The 17,246-nt window shown below is 50.5% G+C and overlaps 1 protein-coding gene across 12 annotated transcripts in view; it reads right to left on the reverse strand.

The window, feature by feature from the left end:
* Positions 1-8,442, reverse strand: part of POR (cytochrome p450 oxidoreductase) — a 61,326-nt gene extending 52,884 nt beyond the window's left edge. For 2 of the 12 annotated variants that reach the window (XM_073315673.2, XM_073315674.2), the window contains exons 1-2: positions 8,184-8,441; positions 149-214 (exon numbers count right to left, since the gene is read on the reverse strand). The gene's annotated coding sequence lies outside the window, so the exon portion shown is untranslated. Of the gene's footprint in view, positions 1-144; positions 215-376; positions 492-5,067; positions 5,256-8,183 lie in introns of those variants that run through there. The other 10 variants (XM_073315669.2, XM_073315672.2, XM_073315676.2 and 7 more) reach the window with 7 other exon arrangements.
* Between the last annotated feature and the right edge of the window lie 8,804 nt (positions 8,443-17,246).

Raw genomic sequence — 17,246 nt, forward strand, 5'->3', positions numbered from 1 at the left:
AAGTATGGCACTTAGAGCCAGATTTTTTTAAAAAATTTCAACACCCTCAATTAAGGCCAGATTTTCAGAGCTGAAAATATGACTCACTTCCCTACTCAATTCCAATCCATTTCCTCTTCTGATTTGTAAAACAAACATATTTACCTGCCTCACAAGAGGTGATGAAGTTGGCCTGTTAGCAAAGTGCTTCGAAATGTTCAGAACTGTACAGGCACTGTACAAATGTAAAAGGAAAATTAGGCTATTAGTACTCTGTGGAATATTCCAAAGAAACTATGTAAGTATCATTAAAAAAAACCACACAATTAGGAAAACACCCTTAGTTGCTAACTAAGCAAGAACATTAAAATAATACGCAGCTAAAAGTCAAACCAACTTTCCCTGTGTGTCACTTTGGACTGTCACGGTTCTTAGGAGTAGCCTTCAGTACTACAAAGACTTCTTGCTCAATGTTTTCTTTCGGCAGGTTCTATGGCCCAGAAGCAGCACACAAATGGATTTTTGTGTTTAACTGAGAAAGAGGTAATCACAGATTATTAAATTTCAGACTGTCCATGTTGCATATAATAGAGTAGGTAATTAAGCTTATTAAGGACTCTTTAAATATTGATCTTTTGAATAGGTGCACCAATACAGTAGAACATGTGACACACCTTTTACAATACCTTGTGAAGCGTAATCCTAGCACTAGGATCAAATTATACTGGGAAAGCAACTTACGTAAGATATTAACCATGGTTTTTTAGTTAAGAAAGCAGAACAAAGTTAATCCAGGGTAGATAACATCCTCTTGGTATCAAGTATCAGGGGTTAGCCATGTTAGTCTGTATCCACAAAAACAACAAGGAGTCCAGTGGCACCTTAAAGACTAACAGATTTATTTCAGCATAAGCTTTCATGGGTAAAAACCTCACTTCTTCAGATGCATGGAGTGAAAGTTACAGACATAAATATACTGACACATGAAGAGAAGGGAGTTACCTCACAAGTGGAAAACCAGTGTTGACAGGGCCAATTCGATCAGGGTGGATGTAGTTTTTTATATCAGAGAACTATAAACGCTTGGTAGTTTTTTATATAAGAGAAAAAGGGAGAGACCAGGATGGGTATGGTACTGAACAAGGTAACAGATTACTCCAATTCTCTGAAGATCACACCAACGCAAAAGATTGACTAAAAAATTACCCTATGGAATTCTATAGTTACTCTTTATCTGTAACTTATGAAGCAAATTTGCTTCATTCACGTCTGAAGTTCCAAGGGCACTGTTAATCTGAACTCCAATCAGTTTAATAAAGAAGAAGAAGAAAGTTAAAAGTCATTTAGGTCTTACAGCTGCCTCTGAGGGCCCCAATCGTTTTGGTGGTTTTCACAAGCAAGTTCTCCTGCTTCTAACTTTTTTTCTCATTCCTGTTGCGGTATAAAAGATCCCCACAAACAGGGGAAACGGATCAAATGAACAACAGAGGAAAAGTGAGAATGATTATTCAGTAACAGACTGCTCTGTAAATGAAATTACTATAAGTACAGGTCAATTGCTTAAAGAGATGCCAACTTACAAAGCCCAATAGTCTCAAATTTTTTCCACCTATTGTTCAAATTTTGTACTTTAAAACAGGTAAGCTTAGTATAAACAAATGAGATTGGAAGAGTTTATTTGCTTTTGTTATAGAACCATGGTGTTTCGCTCCTACCAATGAAAATATATGTAAACAACTAGTTTGGCCAGATCCTCCCCTAATAGCTGGCTTAGTTAATAGCTTCTCAAAGCATATTTCAAGTTATTAATGGAACCACACAAATTACAAAGAGAGGTTCTGTTTGTTGTTGTTTTTAAACACATTCGGGAGGACTTGAATGTTCAAAATACACATTTGAGGGCCTGAAGGAAAAACAAAAAACCTATTAATGCAGTCTTGCTATTGCCCTCACAGATAGATAAATACAACCTTACAGGCACAGAACAGACCTGTCCAAAAAAAAAAAAAAAAAGAGCTTTGGAATTCTGCACCCATTCCACCCTCAGCTATCACGGCAGAAGATCTGCAGTTAAACCTATTACTACTGTAGTACACGGATGAAAGACTGCCAATTAAATGAATGAAAAAGTGGTGTTGCAATCCAGTAGGTGGTGCTCTTCCCTCTGAATGAATGCCCCAGCATGGTGCAAACAGGGCATTTCAACAGGGCAAAGGTATGCCCTAATTCCAAGTCTGACCTGTTGCAGCGACAGTGTGCATTATTGAAACTAGTTACTCTATTTCACTCCGGGGTGGCTACATTTCAGCAGTGGATGAAGCGACCACTACGAAGCGCGCATCAAGTTTGACACATTTTGAAGTTGAAGGCTCCATACAAGTAAAAATATTGTCATTTCATATTCAGAACTGGGAAAAATTTTAAGTGATTGGATTGAAGGAGATTCAGTTCTTTTTGGCTTCTGGCCTGCGAGTTAACTGTTGAACAAACTCGGATTTTAAAAAAATCAGAAAGATGAACGTGCAAAAGAATGTCAATGATACAATAATTCATCCTCTTCAGATGAAATGAACAAACTGTCCAAGGAGTCGTCCTCTCTATATCTGGTCCACTCTTCCAATGGCTTATTTTAGCTTCAATAGCCTCTTTCAACCAAGGTTACATAAAAATGTTTGGCCAAAACCCAGTCTAAGTGCCGCAGGATGGGTCACTTATTCCTATGAATGAGGAAACCTGATAAACTCCCCTGGTTAATCTTGGTCATTATGTTCCCTGCAGCTCGTCCCACCAGTTTTAACTCTCCACCACCTTCTTTGGGGAGATTTTTCTTCAGTCTGTGAAACCTACATTTTTATTTTGTTTTTTTTAAACTTCACCCCACCACTCCTAGCGATGTCCCTTTGTCTACAGATATTTGAAAGACGGAAAAAGATTTCCCAGGCCAAGCTGCCTACATGGCAAGAAAAACACCTGCGGAGATAACACAGGAGTTTGGAGTTTTAATAGCCAAGTCAGAGTTCTACCCCAGCACAGAAGCTGGATGGGAACAGACATCGCTGGAGTGCAGAGCCACCAGGCTCTAGGGCATTCTGGGGCAGGTCTCCTCCAGCTCTCCTGTTGAAGCTGTTCCATTTTGGTTTAAAATTCTTGAACAGTCACTGGGCCAGAAATAGAGTGCGAGGAGGACTCTACAGCCTGGTGATTAGGGCCCTCACCAGGGAGACCTGGGTTCCAGGCCCTGCGCCGATGAATATTTAGTTATGTATACAGAGTGAACCCGCTTCAACAGGTGAGACCAAGAAAGGCAGAGCCTATAGCTTTGTGGTTAGGGCATTCACCTGGGAGAGAAGAAACTTGGACTCAAATCCCTGCTGCAGAACGGGGATCTGAGCCAGGGTCCCACAATAAAAGGTGGCCAGGGGCACGACCCCCCCATCACCTCCTCCCCAATTATTTGTGACGCTAGCCTGTCTTTCTCCTTCTGACCAAACTGCATTTTTGACAGACCCCTGTCGAATTTGCCAGTAGTTTCAGGTCAATTAAAACCGGCACTTTCCAACAAATGAACTGTTCATCTAAAAAGTTTCACCCAGCTCTTCTATGGGGCACATGGCAGACAGGCTACCCAGCACCAGGAGCCACTCAGCTCTGAGAGACTTCTGCCAGCATTCAGACAGAGCCACGGACAGAATCCAGAGTCCTGGTTCCCTGGCTCAAACCCACCAGAGCCCGAAACAGAACCTAGGAGCTCTGGCTCCCCTGCCTGAATCCACTAGACCCCACTCAGTGGTGGGGAAAGAACCCAGGAGTCCTGGCTCCCAATCCCTTCCCCACACACACACTCCCCAAGCAAGGGGAGAACCTCGGAGTCCTGGCTCCCAGCCCCCTATGTACCCCACTAAACCCCCCTCCCAGCACTGGGGAAAGAACCCAGGAGTCCTGGCTCCCAGCCCCCGCTGCTCTCACCCAATAGACCCCCTCCCCGAGCGGGAAAAGAACCCAGGAGTCCCGGCTCCAGGCCCCCATGTACCCCACCAGACCCCCCGCACTGGGGAAAGAACCCAGAAGTCCCAGCTCCAGGCCCCCATGTACCCCACCAGACCCCCCGCGCTGGGGAAAGAACCCAGGAGTCCCGGCTCCAGCCCCCATGTACCCCACCAGACCCCCCCGCGCTGGGGAAAGAACCCAGGAGTCCCGGCTCCAGCCCCCATGTACCCCACCAGACCCCCCCGCGCTGGGGAAAGAACCCAGGAGTCCCGGCTCCAGCCCCCATGTACCCCACCAGACCCCCCCGCGCTGGGGAAAGAACCCAGGAGTCCCGGCTCCAGGCCCCCATGTACCCCACCAGACCCCCCGCGCTGGGGAAAGAACCCAGGAGTCCCGGCTCCAGCCCCCATGTACCCCACCAGACCCCCCCGCGCTGGGGAAAGAACCCAGGAGTCCCGGCTCCAGCCCCCATGTACCCCACCAGACCCCCCGCGCTGGGGAAAGAACCCAGGAGTCCCGGCTCCAGCCCCCATGTACCCCACCAGACCCCCCCGCGCTGGGGAAAGAACCCAGGAGTCCCGGCTCCAGCCCCCATGTACCCCACCAGACCCCCCCCCGCGCTGGGGAAAGAACCCAGGAGTCCCGGCTCCAGCCCCCATGTACCCCACCAGACCCCCCGCGCTGGGGAAAGAACCCAGGAGTCCCGGCTCCAGCCCCCATGTACCCCACCAGACCCCCCCCCGCGCTGGGGAAAGAACCCAGGAGTCCCGGCTCCAGCCCCCATGTACCCCACCAGACCCCCCCCCGCGCTGGGGAAAGAACCCAGGAGTCCCGGCTCCAGCCCCCATGTACCCCACCAGACCCCCCCCCGCGCTGGGGAAAGAACCCAGGAGTCCCGGCTCCAGCCCCCATGTACCCCACCAGACCCCCCGCGCTGGGGAAAGAACCCAGGAGTCCCGGCTCCAGCCCCCATGTACCCCACCAGACCCCCCCGCGCTGGGGAAAGAACCCAGGAGTCCCGGCTCCAGCCCCCATGTACCCCACCAGACCCCCCGCGCTGGGGAAAGAACCCAGGAGTCCCGGCTCCAGCCCCGCACCCACCTGGCGGCTCCTCCTCGGCGGCTGCAGCCGGGCCCAGCACAGCCCGGCCGGCACGTACGGCGGCACCTACCACCTCGGGACGTGGGGGTGAGGGCCTGGCCCCGCCACCGGGGCCTCCTGCGCCGCCGCCGCCCGGACCCCGGAGCAGCCGCGACCTCGGCGCGACCCCCGAGCCGCCGCCCCCCCCGCGGCCTCCTCCCGGAGCGGCGCTGACACCCTCCCCCCGCGGCCCCGCTTGGTACAGTCCGCCCGGCCTGGCGGGGGTGGGGAGCGTGTTAAAGAGACAGCGCCGCCCAGGGGGGCCCGGCTGGGGCCAGGGGCATGACGGGGGGTTGGGGCGTAGGGCCAGTTGGGGGGCAGGGGGAAGATGTTGGGGTGTAGGGCCAGTTGGGGTGCAGGGGGAAGATGGGGGGGTTGGGCGTAGGGCCAGTTGGGGGGCAGGGGGAAGAAGGGGGGGTTGGGCGTAGGGCTAGTTGGGGGGCAGGGGGAAGATGGGGGGGTTTGGGCGTAGGGCTAGTTGGGGGGCAGAGGGAAGATGGGGGTGGGGCGTAGGGCCAGTTGGGGGGCAGGGGGAAGATGGGGGGGTTGGGTGTAGGGCCAGTTGGGGGGCAGAGGGAAGATGGGGGTGGGGTGTAGGGCCAGTTGGGGGGCAGGGGGAAGATGTGGGGTGTAGGGCCAGTTGCGGGGCAGGGGGAAGATGGGGGGGTTGGGCGTAGGGCCAGTTGGGGGGCAGGGGGAAGATGGGGGGGTTGGGCATAGGGCCAGTTGGGGGGCAGGGGGAAGATGTTGGGGTGTAGGGCCAGTTGGGGGGCAGGGGGAAGATGGGGGGTTTGGGCATAGGGCCAGTTGGGGGGCAGGGGGAAGATGTTGGGGTGTAGGGCCAGTTGGGGGTTAGGGGGAAGATGGGGGGGTTTGGGCGTAGGGCTAGTTGGGGGGCAGAGGGAAGATGGGGGTGGGGCGTAGGGCCAGTTCGGGGGCAGGGGGAAGATGGGGGGTGGGGCGTAGGGCCAGTTGGGTGGCAGGGGGAAGATGTTGGGGTGTAGGGCCAGTTGGGGTGCAGGGGGAAGATGGGGGGTTGGGGCGTAGGGCCAGTTGGGGGGCAGGGGGAAGATGGTGGGGGTTGCTGAGGGCTCAGGATGCAAGGCCCAGTTGAGGGCTGGGGAAGGATGGGGGTGCTGGGGCCCCATTGTACTAGAAGCTGTACAGATTCATAGCAAGAGACAGTCACTGCCCCATAGATCTATCTAGACAAGACAAAGTATTATCCCCATTTTACAGCTCGGCGCTGAGGCATGGAGAAATTAAGGCCCTGATCCTCACAGGTATTTGAAATCAATAGGCATTAGGCACCTGAATACCCCCAGGGTTATGAAAAACGGTGTACCCTCAACAACACAGGTCGAGTCACCCCTGGTACAGGTGCAGCTAGGTTGACGGAAGATCGAGCGAGCTACCGCCCCTGGGACAAGTGGATTAACTGCATTGATGGAAAAGCCCCGATTGTTGATGTACGAAGTGTCTGTACTACAGCTGCAACACTGCAACTGTGCTGTTGTAGGTGTACGCGTGGCCTAAATGACTTGCCCAGTGTCAAACAGGGAAGCTGTGGCAGAGTTGGCAACTACAAGATTTTCTGTGAGAGCATCTTTCCTAAGAAAAAGCCATCAGTGAGTCACTTAATATCCATGAAAAGAACAGGAGGACTTGTGGCACCTTCGAGACAAACAAATTTATTTGAGCGTAAGCTTTCGTAAGCTACAGCTCACTTCATCGGATGCATTCATTTTCCACCGATGAAGTGAGCTGTAGCTCACGAAAGCTCATGCTCAAATAAATTGGTTAGTCTCTAAGGTGCCACAAGTCCTCCTTTTCTTTTTGCGGATACAGACTAACACGGCTGCTGCTCTGAAACCTGTTAATATCCATGGTACATGCTCTTAGATTTAATTTAAAAAAACTATTGTTCCTGGAAAGATAATTCACTATCTAACGCTGAAGGAAAACCTATTCTAATACCGTCAGATTTTGGTCTTGGGGCTTGTTTACGAGGTAACTAAAACTAAAATAACTAAATGGGTTGTAATTCACATCTTCAGTGGAAGTGTGTGTGGGGACACTTATTTAGGGGGGAGGGATAGCTCAGTGGTTTGATCATTGGCCTGATAAACCTAGGGTTGTGATACAGTTCAATCCTTCAGGGGGCCATTTAGGGATCGGGGCAAAAATCAGGGAGTGGTCCTGCTTTGAGCAGAGGTTGGACTAGATGACCTCCTGAGGTCCCTTCCAGCCCTGATATTCTATGATACTGAAAAATAAGAACATCTGATTTATATATAATTTTAAGCTGATTTTTAATGATTTAAGTTATATCAAAGTAGAGCCCTCTTATTTTGGTTCCAGTTACTGTTCAGACAATTCCTTGGATTTCCTGTGTCTGATTTCCCCACTGCATTTCTCCACCTTTACATTAGTGTAAATCCAGCTAGTGATTTCAGCAGTTACATCAGCATAAAAGTGGAGTAACAGTGGTGCCTTAGGCCCCTTGCCTCTGTTACACAATCAATATTCATTCAAGAGCAAACCAGTGACCGCAAGAGCAGAAGCCAGACCAGTCAAACACGCTCTAAAGATTTCCTGGGCTTGTCCTCAAGCAAAAGTTGTACTGCTTTAAGTGGTATAGTTAAAGAAGTACAAGCCCTCTAGTTTGGACCAAGTTATACTGGTATAAAAGTGTTAATACTAGTATAGTTATACTCGTATAATAGAGAAGGGGAATGAGCGATATGGATGCTTAGCTCTTACGTAGAAGTTTTCATCCATAGATCTCAAAGCACTTTACAAAGAGGTCAGTATCATTATCTCCATTTTACAGATGGAGAAACTGAGGCACAGGAAGGTGACATGACTTGCCCAAGGTCACCCAGCAGGACAAAACCAGGTCTCCTGGGTCCCAGTCTAGTGCTCTGGTCACTAAGCACCTTTACACCCATATAACTGTGTCCACACAAGGAGTTGTACCAGTAAAAATCACACCCCCTAACTGTGAGTTATATTGGCACAACAATTGTGGGTACTAGTCAAAGTGAATGCAGCAGGTGGGAACTAAGACCACCAACCTTCTCAAAGGTAGATCTGTCCAATGTCACCAGCTTTGGCTCTTTTCTTGTCCTGGTTCTTTGATTATTTTGATCGATTGATTTTTACCATCCAGTTGGTGTCATATGATGTTGCCTGAGGTGGAAAAGCCTGCTGCATTCACACGTCCTTTTCTGGGGCCCGTATTCCACATAAAGCCGAGTAACAAGGTTTGGGCTCTGTAGTTCTGCGGGAGAGTTGACTGTATCTGCAAAAGGAAGAACTGCCTCTCCGGTTTCCTTTTTATCTCCTGGGCTGAGCCTATGTGGTTTAAGCTGAGGGGAAAGTCAGATGTGGAAAGGGCGGAGATGGCAGGGAGGAGGGGTTATGCTAAACCCGGTTGCGGGGGCTCTGCCTTTGCTCCACAGCCCAGCCCCTTAAAATCAGAAATGCGATCATTCATATTTAGTAGGAAATGACCTAGGGACGCTCTGTACTTTCCTGTCCATACACAACAGTAAGGTTGAAATCTGCACGTTTCTGTGGAAGAGGCCAGTGTTCTCGTCAAAATGACAACTGGTTACGCAATTAACTTTTTCACTGCTGGCTGTTTACCACACCTGCGGGGCTGCCCTCATTCCTCAGCATTTCACTGAAATCCACAGAGCGTTAGGGTGCACGTGGAGAGATCCACCTCCGCAGCAGGAGCGCTCTGCCTGCGCACTTCAGCCATACAGGGGCAGCCGGACAGGATGTAACCAGGGCAGTGAGCAGCGTGGCAGTCGCCTTCTGCCTGGACCTAACTAGGACATACATTCCCAAGCCAGAAAGGACCACTGAGATCAGCGAGGCTGACCTCCTGCATAACACAGGACAGAGAACTGCCCTAAAATAATGCCTAGAACAGATCCTTTACAGTTAGCCATATTAAAATGCATATTGTATGCTTGTGCCCCAATCGCCAAGCAATCCAGATCGCTCAGTAGCAGTGACCAGTCTTCTTCATTACTTACCACTCCCCCGATTTTTGTGTCGTCTGCAAACTTTATCAGGGATGATTTTCTGTTTTCTTCCGGGTCATTAACAGACATGTTGCCTAGCGCAAGGCCAAGAACCCTTTCGCCTCATGCACCGATCCAGGTGTGGTACATGAGTACCTCCTCATCAGTCTATGCTTCAAGTATGCACCACGGCAGGTCACTTCTTTAGAGCCTGGGAGCAAACGAGTTAATTCCTCCATAATGGTGGCAACGGCTCCTGATGGCATTTTTGTTAGGCCAGTGGTCTAAGATTTCCAAAGGGAGTTCCATTCAACTTTTTCCCAGGGTCCACCAATGAAAAAAGGTTGAAAACCACTGAGTTAGGCCTGTAGAGGGCCTGCTTTAATAAATATCACGGGTATAGATCGGGGTGACCAACTTGAGCCTGAGAAAGAACCAGAATATACCAATGTACGTTGCCAAAGAGCCACAGTAATACGTCAGCGGCCCCTCATCAGCTCCCCACACCTTCCGCCCACTGACAGCCCCACAGATCAGCACCTTCCCCTCCCTCCCTGCACCTCCTGATCAGCTGTTTCCTGGCATGCAGGAGGCTCTGTGGGGGGAGGGGGGAGGAGTGAGGGCACGGCAGGCTCAGGGGAAGGGGTGGAGTTGGGGCAGGGCCTGTGGCAGAGCCAGGGGTGGAGCAGTGAGCCCCCCCTGGCACATTGGAAAGTTGGCACCTGTAGCTCCAGCCGCAGAGTCGGTGCCAATAAACAAGGAGCTGCACGTTAACGTCTGAAGAGTCGCATGTGGCTTCAGAGCCCCAGGTCGGCCACCCCTGGGCTAGATGAACAGAAGGATAAAGATCTCCTTTGGCAGAAGCAGCTGGGCACGAAAGCAATGATAGTCATTAGTTCCATAAACAACTATATTTCTTCTATAAACAATAGCACAACTGGCCAATAAAAGCATGCCACCCCTCCCCAAAGCAATTGCAGCATCGTATTCCCCCAGTGTATGACACAGAACGAGAGGCCAGAGTTACAGCCAGAGTATGGGACACAATGGGACCCTGATCTTTACTGGGGTGTCCGGCCGGTACTGCAGTATAAGCGATAAGTTACCTACAAAAGAAAAAGACATTAAAAGAATTTTAAGGTGCAAAGTCAAGCACTCCAAAGTTGCTTGTGCAGCCTTAATTCGGCCCCCCGGTGCGTCTGCATTATGATACAGGTTTTAACGCTGTGCTCATGCTCACACGCTATTAGTCCACAGCTACCAGCTCTACCTGTAGTAACAACGTTTAATAAATCAGTCACACCAACAGGCCGGAGCCACGCCCAAGCCAGGTGCAAATACCATGTCATTCCTGCGGGATGACCCAACCACTTCACACACACAGCAGTCGTGCCATTAGCACGAACAAAGTGCCCTTCTGTGACTCAGAGGTGCCCAGAGCACACCTAGGCGGGTATATTACACCCGCATCCGGCCATCTTCTCCATATTACACCAACAGGGGTTGTGTGGTGTCTCTTGTCATGGGTGTTGCAAGATGTTCTATGGGAAATAGCAGATAACGTGTGTAGGATGTTAGGTTGCAAAACTGTTGCAGTCAGACTTCTTGTCAGCTGAAGTGAGTGGGCAGTCTCAGGACTACTTCAGTTAATGTTGGGAACAATGGACGTCCATGGAGACAGCCTCTTGTTTACTGTCTGGGCCGGATGGAGACTTGAACATCCACAAAGACAAAGGGAGCCCGGGAGGGTGCTCTGAAGAAGGGAGTGCCCTGGGCTAAGAAACAGTGGTAGCTATATAAGAGCAGGAGAAATGGCCCAAGTTGTGATCCATTACAGGAGGACACCCTCTGCCAGTGGGGACCTCTTATGCAAAGCAGATCACAGCTCATTGGACTGGGTTAGTGCTGCAAGCAATAATATTTGGGTGAGGAAAACATTATTAGCCGAGAAAGTAACTAGCGAGGCGGTGTGGTGCCCCACCACCCCACGGGGGGAAGAACCTCCCCAGACACCAAAGTGGGCAGACCCCAGAGGTCAAGGCGCAGGACAGGAAGTATAAAAGCCCAACCCCAGAGCTTACTTGGGCTGCAGCTGCTGGAGAGGCCAGATGCTTGTGGCCTGGCTCTGGCTTGGGAGACCCTAGCAATCCGTGGCTGACCCAAGGACTGGCCGGACCGGCCAATGCCTAATGCCGACCGGTGCATGGAGGACCTGCCATCAGCTACCCAGAGGAGCTGCCAAGCCTACCCCTTGCCGGCTACCCGGAGGAATCCATGGTGCTGGAACCCTCCGAGGACACCACCCTGACCCAGGTACCCTTCGAGGGGGAGTCCGGAAGTAGCCCAGGGTCAGTGTGTTGCGGCCAGGGTCCCCGCTGACACAGCAGTGGGTCTTCTGCTGCTGCTAGGGCCCCGGGCTGGGACACAGTGGAGTGGGTGGGCCTGCGTCCCCCCTGCCACCCACCTCGCGGGTGGCAATCTCCCTGGGTCGCTCAGAGCCAGGAGCTGGGGGTTTGCTGTTCAACTGCTTGCTCTGCCCCTGCCTGAGGGCCTGAGCTTCTGACTATTTGCTTGCTGCCCCACCCTGACCCAGGGCGTGGGCTTTTATCGTACTGCTTGTGCAGCCCGCCTGAAGGTCTGGGCCATAGACTGGGTATTCCCCAACCTGGCAGAGAGGGTGTAGCGAGGCGGTGTGGTTCCCCACCACCCCGCAGAGGGACGAGCCCAGCTGAGTCCCCTTCCAGTAACCTGTTAATAAGTTTCAGAGTAACAGCCGTGTTAGTCTGTATTCGCAAAAAGAAAAGGAGGACTTGTGGCACCTTAGAGACTAACCAATTTATTTGAGCATGAGCTTTCGTGAGCTACAGCTCACTTCATCGGATGCATACCATGGAAACTGCAGCAGACTTTATTTATACACAGAGAATATGAAAAAATACCTCCTCCCACCCCACTGTCCTGCTGGTAATAGCTTATCTAAAGTGATCATCAAGTTGGGCCATTTCCAGCACAAATAAGTATAGACTATGGATTGCATCTTATGTTTTTCTGTTACCTATAACCTGGTGTTTCCAAATTCTTCTACTTGCTTTTATTTGATCCTTTATCACAGGCTCTGTTGAATGAACGTCAGTTTGGTTTTACCATAAACCTAAGCACCTTGTGCTAACCAGCATGTTGGACTGAGATGGAATAAGTGAGCTGGGGTGCACTCCTTTCATGGAGGCAGCAAATCAGTGTAAACGCCAGGTGTCCAGAAGACAGGGCACTGGCACTTGAGGGTAACAAAATGCAGAGTATAAATTGTTAGCCTGCAGGGGGAAAGTGGGGGACGCGCAGAGCCTGGAGCAAAGGGCCTGTATTGCCATCAGCTAGTGGCTGGGGAGAGTTTCCCCTGGAAAATGCAGACAGGGCTGCCTCCTACTGTAAGCAGGTGGTAATGATTCAACCAGGCAGCCTGGGCAACCCTGAAATGAGTCACACCTTGGCCATATGGCAGAGTGTTGATCTGCCCCCTCAAATGGGAGTGCTAAGCCAGAAGCGTATTTGGTTTAAAGCCAAAGCTTAAACTCTGCAGAAACTATTGGGCCTATCTGGGAAGTGCTACTACTATTACCGTCTGTTCCGTGTGATTGTAGAAAGAGGTCAACTGACTTGACAAAGGTCACAGAGGGAGTCAGTAGCGGGGCCAAGACTAGAATCATAGAATATCAAGGTTGGAAGGGACCTCAGGAGGTCATCTAGTCCCACCCCCTGCTCAAAGCAGGACCAATCCCCAATTTTTGCCCCAGATCCCTAAATGGCCCCCTCAAGGATTGAACTCGCAACCCTGGGTTTAGCAGGCCAATGCTCAAACCACTGAGCTATCCCTCCAATCAGAAGCTCCTGGCTGCCCGTCCCCTGCTGAGATGAGTGTTTCTCAGCCAGTGGGACATGACCCTCTGTGGGGGGGGCTGGTCACAAAAGACAATCGGGGCAGGAGATCGTGAAGCACTGAACATTTTATTACCATCTAAAGAAAAGAAAATGTTGCTCCACACTCTGACCCTCTAGGGTCAAGTATTCTCTGTCAGTCTCTCGGACACACGCACAGATAAAAGCAGCAAAGAGTCCGGCAGCACCTTAGAGACTAACAGACGTATTGGCACAAAAGCTTTTGTGGGTGAATACCCACTTCGTCAGATGCATGTAGTGGAAATTTCCAGAGGCAGGTATAAATATGCAAGCAAGAATCAGGCCAGGGATAACGAGGTTGGTTCCATCAGGGAGGATGAGGCCCTCTTCTAGCAGTGGAGGTGTGAACACCACAGGAGGAGAAACGGCTTTTGTTGTTGGCGAGCCAGTCACAGTCTGTGTTTCATCCTGAGCTGATGGTGTCCAACTTGCAAATGAACTGAAGCTCAGTTTCTCTTTGAAGTCTGGTCCTGAAGTTTTTCTGCTGCAGGATGGCTGCCTTTAAATCTGCTATTGTGTGTCCAGGGAGGTTGAAGTGTTCTCCTACAGGTTTTTGTATATTGCCATTCCTAATATCTGACTTGTGTCCATTTATCCTTTTACGTAGGGACTGTCCAGTTTGCCCGACGTACATAACAGACGGGCATTGCTGGTACATGATGGCGTAGATGACATTGGTGGACGTGCAGGTGAATGAACCGGTGATGGTGTGGCTGATCTGGTTAGGTCCTGTGATGGTGTTGCTGGTGTAGATATGTGGGCAGAGTTGGCATCGAGGTTTGTTGCATGGATTGGTTCCTGAGTTAGAGTTACTATGGTGCGGTGTGTCATTGCCGGTGAGAATATGCTTCAGGTTGGATGCATGTCTGGGGTGGAAGCTTCTGGTGTCTAGGAAGTGATGGTCATGTTAACACCACCCCACCGACCGCTATGCCTACCTTCATGCCTCCAGCTTCCATCCCAGACACACCACACGATCCATTGTCTACAGCCAAGCGCTGAGGTACAACCGCATTTGCTCCAACCCCTCAGACAGAGACCAACACCTACAAGATCTTCACCAAGCATTCTCAAAACTACGATACCCACACGAGGAAATAAGGAAACAGATCAACAGAGCCAGACATGTACCCAGAAGCCTCCTGCTGCAAGACAAGCCCAAGAAAGAAACCAACAGAACTCCACTGGCCATCACATACAGTCCTCAGCTAAAACCTCTCCAACGCATCATCCGTGATCTACAACCCATCCTGGACAACAGTCCCCCACTTTCACAGGCCTTGGGAGGCAGGCCAGTCCTCGCCCACAGACAACCCGCCAACCCAAAGCATATTCTCACCAGCAACTACACACAGCATGGATCCGTCAGGAATGTGCTATCTACTGATTGATTCAGCAACAGCATGACGAAGCAATTCCCATAGACTGGCATAGGAAGAAATTCCTACAAAAATGGACTCTAGAAAGTGAGAACTTTGGGGTCTGATTCTGCAAACCAACTTCCAGGAGCATCAGATGAGCATCTGACAAGGCCCTGCTCCCTCCTCATGTCCAGGCCACCTAGCCAGTGGCTTGGCATGAGCAACTCTAAGGCTGATAACTATGATAACAACCTTGCAGAACCTGTGTGTGTGTGTGTATGAATGAATGTGTGAATAAATATGAGATTGAATGGAATGTTATAGCTATAACTAACTGCTTACTATGATTCTTTCTGTCTTCACAATAAACATGGCATTTTTCCTTTTCCCCTTTAATAAGATCCTGCTGGTTTTTATTTTATTGCTATAACAAGATCAGATGCTTTCCTGAACCAGAAGCTCCCCAGAATGGGATGTGCTGGTGGTGTCTGTCATGATAATGATAAATAACTAGAGAGGAGGCACAAAAGGCCATCTTACACAAACAAAAGAGACAATGAACTGCCCAGGGGAGAAAGCAGAAACCACCAATGGCTGGGATAGAAAGAAAGGACTGAATGATGTATCTAAAACTAGATTGGCCAAATCTATCCCTCTCTCCAGATGTTTATGCACCCATTGAAGTCAAAGACCACATTCCCATTGATTTGAATGATACAGGACCAGACTCATCGCCAAGGTATCTCAGGGTATGTCTACACTGCCGTGTAAGCCCAGGGTTAGTAGATCTCGAGTTAGCAAACCCAGGGCTTGAGCGCAGGAATTGTTGAACCTGTAGCTCCAGCGTCTACACTGCATTATGGGGGCTCAAGTCCAGCCACTCATCTCCCAGACTTCCTAGCGCCCTCCCAAAAGGTGGCCACTCTAGCCCTTTGTTCATGGTGCAGTTTGGGAAAACTTAACTGTCCACCAAACTTGACTGTCCGGAGGTGTAGAAAGAAAGTCGGCCCATGGGATTGTGAGATACTTTTGGAGGACCCCCAGAGCATGAGTCTATACTGCAGTGCAATAGGGCTTGAACCCTGAGTCCTGGCTTGATTCAGGCTTGGACCCTCCTCCCCCATGGGGTCCTGGGACCCTGGGTCCAAGCCCTGAGATTTGTGTGTAGACGGAAGGGGGATTAGGCTTGAGCCTGAGTTCAAATCCTGGGTTTACAGTGCTGTGTAGACATACCCTAGGCGCCGCAGGACAATACTGTGGAGAAAAGACTCTATAGGACTCTAGGGGTGGACCAGATGGAGCCTGATATAGACCGCATGCCTCCCACCCTCTGATCTTGCTTCTGCATAGGAAGCTTGCTACACAATGACTGTTAACTCTTTGCATGCTGTTTGTTGTGGTTCGGTGCAGGATAATCTGCATTGCATGGGTAAGTGAATGTCACACTGGGGAAACGTGCCTGCTTAACAGCCCTGGTGGAAACTCTCTCATCCTCTCACTAGTGACAGCATAGGTACAACGCAGGCCACAGCAGTGCAAGCTTTGCCCACGGCACTCCCTGCCAGTGTGCATCAATCCCAGAGCCCTTTCAGTTCTTGGCCTACAATACCCAGCTGTACAATGCTCCAGCAAAGATCTGCTCCCCATGCACTGCGCCCTGCGCCCCCTTTACACCAGGATATGGTCCTGTGCCCCATGCACTGGGGTGAGGACCCATGATTAGATCAGGCACCCACTCTCCATGCTGTGCTGGGAGCATTGCACAGAGTTTCCCCCTCCTGGCTCGCTGCCATTTTCAGCCTGCCTTGGTGTTCTCAACATTTCAGTGTGTGGCTGTATAAATGCCAAGACACAAACAAGCAATTCCTCAGCCTCTTATATAAGGAGCTGGCGAGGAGTCTGGTCAGGAAAGTTCCGGCAAGGCTCGTGGGGCGGGGAGGGTAAAAGGGCTATGGGGATAGGGGGAAAGTGGCCTAGAAGCACAAAGCGTTAGAGGAAAGCTTTATGGCTCCATGCTTCCCTGCTGTTGAGTCCAGCACTCAGAGCTCCCTGTCCTGCTGCCCACTCCTGGTGAGCCCAGAGGCGAGGGGGGAATCCTAGCCCCACTGAAGTCCACGGCAGAACTCGCATTGGCTTCAGTGGGCTCTGGATTGCACCCCATGTTCCCCCTCCCTCATGTGGAGTCCTGGGCTCTGAGCTGTGTGTTCCGCCCCTGCCTCTGTGAAGCAGAACTCCACAGCTCCCCTGGTTACGTGCTGATTTGGGGGCTCAAGTTTTACCCCACTGAGTCCTGTATTTCCCCACCATTCATCCGGCCTCTATTTTCCCCTCTGCCGAGCAGAGCCCAGTGAAATTTTTCAGAGGAAACATTTTCTGCCGAATGATGCAGATTCGGGTCAAGAATTGGGGTGGAATCCGCCAAATTATTTCAGTCAGGGGCAAGAAAAAAACCCACCCCAAATTTTTATTGGCAACAACTTTTCATTTCAAATTTGACTTCAGTTTCATTCAAACAAAAAAAGTTTAAAAAAAACCAAACCCTCAAATGAAATGAAGCTTGTTGTTTCAGGTCAAACAAACCACAATTTTTGACCCTTGCCGTGTGCCAAAACAGACTTTGTTTTCATTTTGGGTCAACCTGAAACCAAAATTCTTTTTTTTTTAGTTCAGCCATGAGCCAAAATTTCTTTTGCTGGGGGCAGATGGGAGCCTATTCCGTTCCCGATGTTGGAATACAAACGTGGGACACATGCAAAGTTAAGAGCTGGAGCTCAGGGGTGTCTGCAGT

Source organism: Lepidochelys kempii, chromosome 17, assembly GCF_965140285.1.
Source record: "Lepidochelys kempii isolate rLepKem1 chromosome 17, rLepKem1.hap1, whole genome shotgun sequence".
NCBI classification, from domain to species: domain Eukaryota; kingdom Metazoa; phylum Chordata; order Testudines; family Cheloniidae; genus Lepidochelys; species Lepidochelys kempii.